The 10,308-nt window shown below is 34.9% G+C and overlaps 1 pseudogene; it reads right to left on the bottom strand.

Annotated features, from left to right (window-relative positions):
- Positions 1–307: 307 nt before the first annotated feature.
- Positions 308–3,115, bottom strand: LOC119040236 (small VCP/p97-interacting protein-like; annotated as a pseudogene).
- Between the last annotated feature and the right edge of the window lie 7,193 nt (positions 3,116–10,308).

Genomic DNA, 10,308 nt, shown 5'->3' with positions numbered 1-10,308 from the left:
CCCTCGATTCTACCCTACGCCACTTTGGTTTTGTCCATGTGTCCTTTATACATGTTCCTGAAAACATGTTCCCCTTCTTTTCCCTCCATCATACCCTTCCACCTCCGCCCTGGTTACTGTCAGTTTGTTCTTAATTTCAATGTCTCTGGTTATATTTTGTGAAAAAGCACTACATTTAAGGACACTAAAATTACAAAGATTCATTAAAATGAATATTCATTTACTCCAAGAGAAGACATTAAATGGAGGATGTTCTCTTGATTGCAGATATTAGTTATTGGCAGTAGACTCTCATTCATATTATCTTTTATGAAACTGGCCATCTAAGTCCGCTCTCTAGTGGGAGCCCAGATGAAGCAACTTGTTTTTCTATTTTTATCCTTTTCTTTCTCTTTTCTTCCAGAAATTGGGCATTCAAAATGCCCCGAGATGCAGCTGCTTTCTGTCTTCTCTCTGCAGCCTTTGCAAGCTTCGCTCTTCTTACTTGCAGGTTCTGGGAGGGAGGCGCAGACTCCCGGAACTCTCGGGCAGGGAAAACTCAGCCCTGTCTGGAAAGTCAGTGGGGGTCCTTCCCACTCCACTCTGGTCAGTGAGGACTGCGTGATCACACGCGCGTCCGCAAGAGCCAGTAATTTTAAATTCCCATTTGTCCCAAAAGGAGAGTTCTTCTAATGTTCTGCCTTGTTCCCCTCCCCTTCCTCTTCTCTCTCTCTCTCATTCTCTCTGACACACTTGTTATTTCCTTTGTTCGCTTTTTCCCTCTGCCGCCTCCTTTTTCTACTGTACATACAGCATATTTGGGTTTATTTTAATCTTTTCTGGTGATTTCAAAGATAGATGGTTATTTTTTAAATATATACTTAAACATGCATTTCTTGATGCACTAAAATCAAGAATAAAAACACATTTTAAACTTATCCTTTATCATGCTTTTAATCTTTCTTGTTCAATTTTTACTCTTCTAAAATTTATTCAGGGGTTATAAATGCAGATTCCTCTTTCTGTCTAGATGTATAGCTTTTCTAAAAGCCTTTTATTTTGTAAATATACAGTAATTGCAGAAAAGTACATAAAACATGTACAGTCTATCAAATAATTACAGTATTATAACTTTTTCAATATTGAAATATCTTAAAAAATAGTTTTGTTTTTGTAGTCAGTTTAGTATCATCTCTATGATGATTATTTTAACTTAATGCTACGTTTTAAATTAGTTTGCTCAGTAATTATTTTTATATTATGCCAGGAATTCCCAGTCCATTTACAGTGATAGAAGGGGAACCTAATAAAATCTTAGGGGATATGATACATCTTCCATGGAAAATGCATGTATTTATATGTACACAATTTGCATATACTTTTCAGGGGATTTTAAGGGTATCATACAGCATAGTACTGTACAACTTTTAAGGGTACCATACGGTGTAGTAAGAAAATATGGACTTTAGTACCTTTTGTGTACTGAGTTCCTACTTTTAATTTATTTTTTGGTCTGATGGGCTTAAGCCATGTAAGTCTACATTCATGATGAAATCCAGGGTCTTGGACCCCGTCTTGGTGACTTTGCACAGAAGGAGAAGTTAGGTGATTTGGCTGGAGCTTTCGTTCACTTTTTTCTTGCTTGGTTTGGGAGAATATTTTGAATGCTTCATTTTGTGTTTATGTACTCACACTTGCATATGTGTGTAAATGAGTATCTGTATAACTTGTGACATTTTCTTATCAGATAAATTCTAGTTAACAGTTTACTTTCGGTAAATAACTGTGCAGTATGGGAGATAGGACAGATCATTGATATTTCCACTGATGATAATTGACAAGAGAGAAGAACCAGAAGGATAATATGAAGAACATGTACACAATGCAGGTAAGAATATGTAAGTGATTATATTCTTTTTATCTTAAAAGTGGATATATAGAGTTATAATAAGTAGAAAGGTTAATTTATGGAGGGAAGCATTTGAATTTACTGAAGGATGAGTGAGGCTAAATGAGGCAAATTTTTAACTGGTAGGTGACTGGTTTTCATGCTATGATAGGGTTGAACACTGGAAAAATGCCAAGACGCATTATAGAAAACGGACTTATAAATGTACAGCAAGAATGGGGGGAATTAGCTGTAAATTACAAGGAGAACAAAGAGTGGTATGTTGTGTGGTACTGATCACTTTCATGGCCCATCTGCACAGGCTGACTTGTAGTCCAGCCTTCCTCTTTATCTTGTTTCCTCTGCCCCCTACTTTCCCTTCGCTGTTGGTAGCTTGTCAAATTTGGTTACCAGATTATTCTCTAAGAGGCGACAATGGCTTATTTTTTAACAAAATTCTTAACAGAAAAATATATTAGGAAATATTTAGTAAGTGTACTAACAAAAGAGCTGATAATGTTGTCATATTAAGATATTTTATATTGCTGTACATTTATATGTGGCCTAATAACATAGATTAGTCAATATATGGCAATGGGGTTTTTATTTTGATTAGCTAAGTTGTTTAGGGTCTGTGCTGGAATTTTCCAAAATACAGAAGCTATTCCAAGATGAACCCTCATAAAAGATATAAATAAGAGCAACCCATACATGGCTGGACTCTGGTTAAAAATTGCTTGTTTGCCAGTGTCAGCCTAATAGCAACAATTTGCACGTCACTGCATTCCACCAATTTTTTTTATTTTAAATTTTTATTAAAGTTATACATGCATATTATTTAAAGAGCTCAGTGATACGCTAAGATTTGTCAAGACAAAAAAATCTTCAACACATCCTCTCACCACACCCATGACAGGTACTTTCAGCCTCTCAGCTGATTTTGGTACTGCCCTTTATATTTCTAAATAGCTATTTCTGCTTTTTTCAGTTTTAGGTATTTGCCTATTAACTTCTGGCTCTTGGAGGTGTTGATTTATTTTTCCTTCCACGTCCCTTCCCAGCTCCATCCAACTTCCCCTGTACCCTCAAACTAATATACGTGTTACGTGCCATTGACTCAGCTCCGACTGTGGCCACCCTATGAATGAAGGAGGTCCAAAACGTGCCCTTCTCAGCAGACCCGCTCAGGTCCTGCAGACTCCTGCCTAGAGCTTCTTTCATGAGGGCAATGCATCCTAATATAGTCATGTTGTAGTTTTAATTAGATTAATATTCAGAGTTTAATTATTCTGATTTTTCCCCCTATTAAATTGAGTTGATTCATGTAGAAAACTGTGATTAATTTTCTGTCCCATACAGTGTTTTGTTTTCCTTGGAGATTATGTTTTTGTTGTTTGCTTGATATCTTTTTTACGTCCTTATTACTAATCCACCCATAAATTCTCCACCATTTATCTAAATAGCCTCTCAATACATTCATTTGCATGAAGTAGTCTATTATTTTATCTTCCAAAAGAAGCCTCTCCTAGAATGTTTTCACCTTGTCTAGTCTGGACTTGTTGCACTGTGTTGGGGCCACCTGTCAACAAAACTCTTCATTCACTATTGTGGTGGGTGTTCCCTTTGCCTCTTTCCAGTTTTGGATTTCCCATTTCCTATGTTATGTGTCACCCTTTTTCTCAATTTACTTCCATGTTTTGGTAGAGTATATCTTCTGGTGGCTTTCTAAACACTGTATGTAGAAAGTAAATTTTTGAAAACTGTTTGCATCTCAACATGTCTTCATTCTACTTGGCACGTGATTAATAGTTTGTCAGGGTATAGAGTTCCAAGTTAGAAGTTATTTTCCCTCCGAACTTTGAGCATTTTGCTTTATATATTCTGGCTACCAGTATTGCTATTAAGAAAGAAAGGATATTTTGATAACTGACCTTTTAATATGGAACCGTTTTTTTCTCCGAAGCTTGTAAGATTCCTTTATGCCCAGTGTTCCAAAACTTCACCCTGAATCATCGTTACACTGGGTACTAGTTGGGCCTCAGTAAAGGACTCCCACAGTGGGCCAACTGAATACTTTCCCCAGTCCAGATTTTCCTTAGAAAACAGTTCCAGGGCCATCTAACATGAGGTCATGAAGATCCTTTCTATAGAACATGAATCTGCAGCATATTCCAAAAGTGCTCATGGAAGTCTTCTGTCTGCTCGGTATAAAATATATAAAGGAAAGTTTTTCTAAAATCAGGCACTCAAAGTGAAAATGAGAATAGCACCTTGTGTGTATGTTGGTACAACTTAATATTTGCAGAATTGACTCCCATGAAGTAATTGTGGTAGTATCATGGTCTTCAGAGTTTGCTGTGCATTGGAATCACCTGGGAATCTTTAAAATGTACTTATGCCTGGCTCCCACACCCCAACATTTTAATGTAATTGGTATGATGTGAAATCTGGACATTGGGAGCGTTTAAAACTCCCCAGGTAATTCTAATGTACAGCAAAAGTTTGGAAACCTGTAAAGATAATGGCTAATTGGAAATCCTGGCTTGTGGTCTGTGTAGTTGTAGAAGAGAACAACTAATTCAAGATAGAGTTGCAGGAGGTTAAGTGCTTCAGAAGAATACAAGAGATCAAACTTGAAGTTTAACAAGCAAGGTGATAAAAGCAAACCATACTGCTACATCAAACATATCTTTCTGTTTCTTTGACATATAATTTTGTTTCTCTAAAACTATGTATCAGGTAATGATTCTTTAAAAAATGACTTTTGTGATGTCTTGCTGAAATATAGCAAATATCTTGAAAGCTTCAGGAATTATTAGGGTCTTCAGTAGTTCTCAGACATCTACAAACTAAAATATATGATGGACAAAATTGAAACTCCCTGTCACCACGCATGTTTTGCATCTGGTTCCTGCGGATTAGCCCACAGTCCTGAAGTCAGGGGCCATAAAGTATGAAAATGAGATGGAGACAAGAGCCAGATGATTCCTGGAGCAGAGTTATTACCGATCACTGTGACATCTAGAAAACTTCTGTTAGGAAATGATTGTTGAAAAAGTTTTCCCAAGTTCCAGAGTCTACAAAATGGTTTGACCAGCAAGGCTGGGTAGTTTTTCTTTTTTACATTTTGTTTATTTTACCTAAAATATTTCTATTTATGTTAAAGTAATACTTGATATTTATACAAATTTAAAAAGTTAATAGTATTGTAAAGCTTATAATAAAAACTACTCAGAGGTACTGCTTTTAAACTCCTTTAACTATTTCTTCATTTATTTCTAGACAATATCTAATTTAAAAATTTCGACATATGAATTTTAGAGATTAGTGATTCATTTCATTCTGTATAAAATCAAGATTTTTACCATTTCTTCTTCCTTTACTTAATTTTCCCTTTTCTCCATCTTCTCAATGGAATTTTATCACATTTTTTGTTACATCAGTATTCAGACATTATTGTAATTATGTAGACATTGTTCACAGCTGAGCTACCCTATGTACTATAGTTATATTTCTTCGACTTCTGACACAAGATCAATTAGGTCAGGAAGAAAAGGAAAGGCGCTTAGTGTCCACCACTGTAAACAGGGATGTCTTTTGTGCTTAATCCACCTTTAGGTTAGAGTGAGAAAAAAATCTCTGATGAAAAAGACTTCCAGGTTTCCTTGTGAGTAATCTACTTTAAGACACACTATACATTTTTATTTTAACATATGTTAGTGGAAAACCATCTCTGAAACTATAATTAAAGTGGGATTTGACAAAGTTTTACTTGTGCAAATTTTTAATACAACTGAAAAAGTTCTGATTTATTTCAGGGACTGAAACAAATTTCATCAGCACCACCACTTCCACTGCTACCACCTGCATTAGAACAACAACAAAACACAGGCAGAGAGCCTGCCCATACTGAGCAGTGTCATGCTGAGTTGTTCCGATATTTAAATAATCTGTCTCATCACTGAACTGGGCACTGATAAATAGAAATCTCAAGCCTGATTTTTTTGTTCATGGTGATATTATTTCTGTAATTTATTTCAATCCTAAGGACCTAGCGTTCCCACAGTGTTTTGTATTTATGTTGCTATGACACTTACTGCATTGTTTAAATTTTTTTCCCATTACCTGATTTCACCTCATAAACAACCAGGTCCATTCACTTTGAGTTCCTGGTGCCTGGTACAGGGCTCAGTACAGAGGAGCTGCCCAGTGCATTTTGCCAAATAAATAACAGGAGTAAAGATAAATCCCCTTAATGCTAGGGATTTTCAGTTTTTGCTTTCACAGACACAGGTATTCTAGCCCCGGAGGTAGATCCCAATTTCTGCTTATGACACTGGCCCTATAAAGAGGAAAATAATAAAGTGTGTGCTTCTGCCAGTGTTACTCACACTAGGTCAGGACCACAAGTCAGTTTTATTTTAGGTTAATAATTGGTAGTAACTGCTCTGGCAGAAAAGAAATAAAGTAAGAAGGATGGACCACCTTTTGGAATGTGATGTCTCAGGCAGAAGGGCACAACTTGACTCTCCTTCCCCCAAGGAGCACATGCCACCCTGGGGGTGAACACGAATGGAGTGAAAGGGATGAGTGGGCTTCTGGAGTTCCAGCCAGGTTGGTTGATGCCAGAGCGCTTTCACAGGTGCTGTAGGGAGATATACTGACTTATTAAAAATGCAAGTTATCAATTACTCCACCAACTGCAGATGACCACTGTTATCATTTTTGTGTATCTCATTGCAGATTTTTTGTTATCTTTTAAAAATGGAATTTTACTGTAGTACTCTTTTATAATCCTTTCTATTACATATCTACTATAAACGTTCCCATAGAGATTATATTTTTCTCACAAATTGTTTGTTTTTCTGATCTCTGTTTTTTTCTACCCTTTGCTTAAAGTATTATTTTTATAGTCTCTATTTTTGGTTGTTTTTATTTATTTCTAGTTTTCATTTTTCTTTAGATTAAAAAAGTCTTTTTTCAATTACAGCTTACATTCAATAGCATTAGAATTTCAGATGTAGAGCATAGTGGTTAGACATTTATATTACTTACAAAGTGATCATCCCAAGTCTAGTACCCCTGACACCATACAGAGTTATTACAATATTATTGACTATATTCCCTATGCTGTACTTTATATCCTGTGACTACTTTGTAATTACTTCTTAATCCCTTTACCTTTTTTACCCAGTCCTTCAAAATCCCTCCTATATAGGTCATATCAGTTTATTCTCTGTATTTATAAGTCTGTTTCTCTTTTCATTTATTTTGTTTTTTAGGTTCCACATATAAGTGAAATCATATGGTATTTGTCTTTCTCTGTGTTACTTATTCCACTTAGCGTAATATCCTGTAGGACTATCTGAGTTGTCACAAATGGAAAGATTTTGTTGTTTCATGGCCGAGTCACATTCTATTGTATGTATGTACCATATCTTCTTTATCAAATCATTTAATAATGGGCACTTGGGTTGAATCTATATCTTAGCTATTATAAGTAATGCTGCAATAAACACAGGGATGCATATATCTCTTTGAATTAGTGTCTTGGATTTCTTCAGATAATCCCAGAAGTGGAATTGTTGGTTCCCATGTTAGTTCTATTTTTAGCTTTTTGGGGAACCTCCATACTGCTTTCCACAGTGGTGGCCTAAGTTGCATTCCCATCAACAGTGCATGAGGGCTGCCTTTTCTCCACATCCTCGGCAACACTTATTTTTTACTGATTTATTGGTGACAGTCAAACAGACAGGTGTGAAGCTTTATCTCATCGTGATTTTAATTTGTATTTCCTTGATGATTAGAGATGCTGAATATCTTTTTTATATGTCTATTGGCCATCTCTATGTCCATATGAGAGAAATGTTTATTCAGATTCTATGCCCATTTTTAGAAAATCCTTACCCGAGAACTTTTTTTTTCATTGCTTTAGACAGGGAGAAAGGGAAAGAGAGAGAGAAAGAAGAGAGATCAACAAGTAAGACACATCAATTGGTTGCCTTCTCATATGTGCCCTAACCAAGAACTGAACCCACAACCTGGCGAAGTGCCCTGACTGGGAATCAAACCTGTGACCTTCCTTTTAAGATATGACATTCCATGCAACTGAGCCATACCAGCCAAGCCTCTCTGCCCACTTTTTAATTGGATTCTGAGATTTTTTTTTTTGGCGTTAAGTTTATGAGTTCTTTATAAGTTTTTGGTGTTAAACCCTTATCAGATGTGTCATTGGAAAATATCTTCTTTCATTCAGTAGGTTATATTTTTGTTTTTTGATGTTTTCCTTACTGACCATAAAACTTTTAAGTTTCATGTAGTGTCATTTGTTAATTTTTTTTGTTTGTTTTTCTTGGCTGGGGAGACATGTCCATAAAAATATTACTAAGAGCAATGTCAGAGTTTACAGTCTATGATTACTTGTAGGACCTTTACAATTTTGGGCCTTATGTTTAAGTCTTTATTCCATTTGAGTTTATTCTCCGATATGGTATAGTGTCATTTTTTTGCACACATCTTTTTAATTTTTCTAACACCATTTATAAAAAAAACTATTTTTACACTACTGTATCAACATATTTTTGCCACCTTTGTCATCTATTAATTGACTATATAGTCATGGGTTATTTTGGGGCTGTTTTGTTTTTTTGATCTATGTGTCTGTTTCTATGCCCAAACCATACTGTTTTGATTACCATAGTCTCATAGCATAGTTTAATATCGGGTAACATGATACCTACAATGATGTTCTTTTTTATCAAGATTGTCTTGGCTATTTGGGTTTGTTGTTTGTTTTCATATAAATTTTAGATTTATTTGTTCTAGTTCTGTGAAAAATGCCATTAGTATTTTGATAGAATTGGCATTGAATCTATCAGTTGTTTTGGGTATAATGGACATTTTAACAATGCTAATTCTTTCTGTCCATAATCACAGTATATCCTTTTATTCTTCAGTTTCTTTCTTTAGGATCTTATAATTTTCCTAGTATAGGTCCATTACCTCCTTGGTTAAATTTATACTTAGGTATTTTTTTTCAAGTAATTTAAATGGGAATGTTTTTAAAATTTCTCTTTCTGATAGTTCATTATTGATCTATAAAAATGCAAACAATTTTTGAATATTCATTTTGTATCCTGCTACTTTACTAAATTCCTTTATCAGTTCTAATGGGTAATGTTGGCGGAATCTTTGGGGTTCTCTCTATATAGTACCATGTCATTTGCAAATAGTGACAGTTTTACTTCTTCTATTCCAGTTTGGATGCCTTTTATTTCTTCTTCTTGTCTAATTGCTGTGGCTAGGGCTTCCAATTCTATGTTGAATAAATAGGGTGGAAGTGCATATCCTTGTTTGTTCCTGATCTTAAAGAAAACACTTTTAGCACTTCCTCATTAAGTATGATGTTAACTATAAGTTTGTAATACATAGCCTTTATTATGTTGAGTTCTGTTATCTCTATTCCAACTTTTCTGAGAATTTTGTCATAAATGGGGGCTGGATTTTGTCAAATGCTTTTTCAGCATGTATTGATATAACTACATGATTTTTTTCTTTCATTTTGTTTGTGTAGTATATCATATTAATTAATTTGGGGATATTGTACCAACCTTGCATTCAGGGAATACATTTGTCTTGAATGTGGTAATTGTTTTTATGTTTTGCTCTATTTGGTTCACTAATTTTTAAAAGGATTTTCACGTCTATATTCATTAGGAATATTAGCTTATAATTTTCTTTTGTTGTAACAAATTTGTCTGGTTTTGGAATTGGGGTTATTCTAGTCTCACAGGATAAGACTGGGAGCTTTCCAATCTCTTGAATTTTTTTGCAACTTTTGCAAGGACAGGTATTAATCCTTCTTTTAATGATTGGTAGAATTTGCCGGTGAAGCCATCTCACCCAGGACTTTGTTGGGAATTTTATGATTAATGATTTGATTTTGTTAGTAGTTATCAGTCTGTTCCAATTATCTTTTTATTTTTATTTAGTCTGGGAACATTGCATGTTTCTAGGAATTTATTCATTTCTTTCAGACTGTCTAATTTCTCAGTATATAATTGTTCATAGCAGATTCTTACAATTCTTTATATTTCTGTGGTGTCAGTTTTCACTTCCTCTCTTTTATTTCTGATTCTATTTATTTGGGTCATCTTTTATTTTTTCTTACTGAGTCTGGTTAAAGACTTATCTATTTTATATATCTTTCAAAGAACCAGCTCTTGGCTTCAGTGATTTTGTTATTGTTTATTTTATTTTTTAATTATATTTTATTGATTATGCTATTACAGTTTTCCCAATGTTTCCCTCTTTGTGGCTCTCTACCAAGCAGCCTCCACTTATAGGTGACTCTTCTTTGTGGCATGGGCCCAGCTCCCAGTGGAAAGCAAGGTCTGATGCACAGGAGACATACCCACAGATAGGTTCTCGGTTCTCCCATG

This window comes from Artibeus jamaicensis, unplaced genomic scaffold, assembly GCF_021234435.1.
Source record: "Artibeus jamaicensis isolate MK-2021 breed Jamaican fruit bat unplaced genomic scaffold, CSHL_Jam_final contig_482, whole genome shotgun sequence".
Taxonomy (NCBI): domain Eukaryota; kingdom Metazoa; phylum Chordata; class Mammalia; order Chiroptera; family Phyllostomidae; genus Artibeus; species Artibeus jamaicensis.
This window is presented reverse-complemented; position numbering and strand designations above follow the sequence as displayed.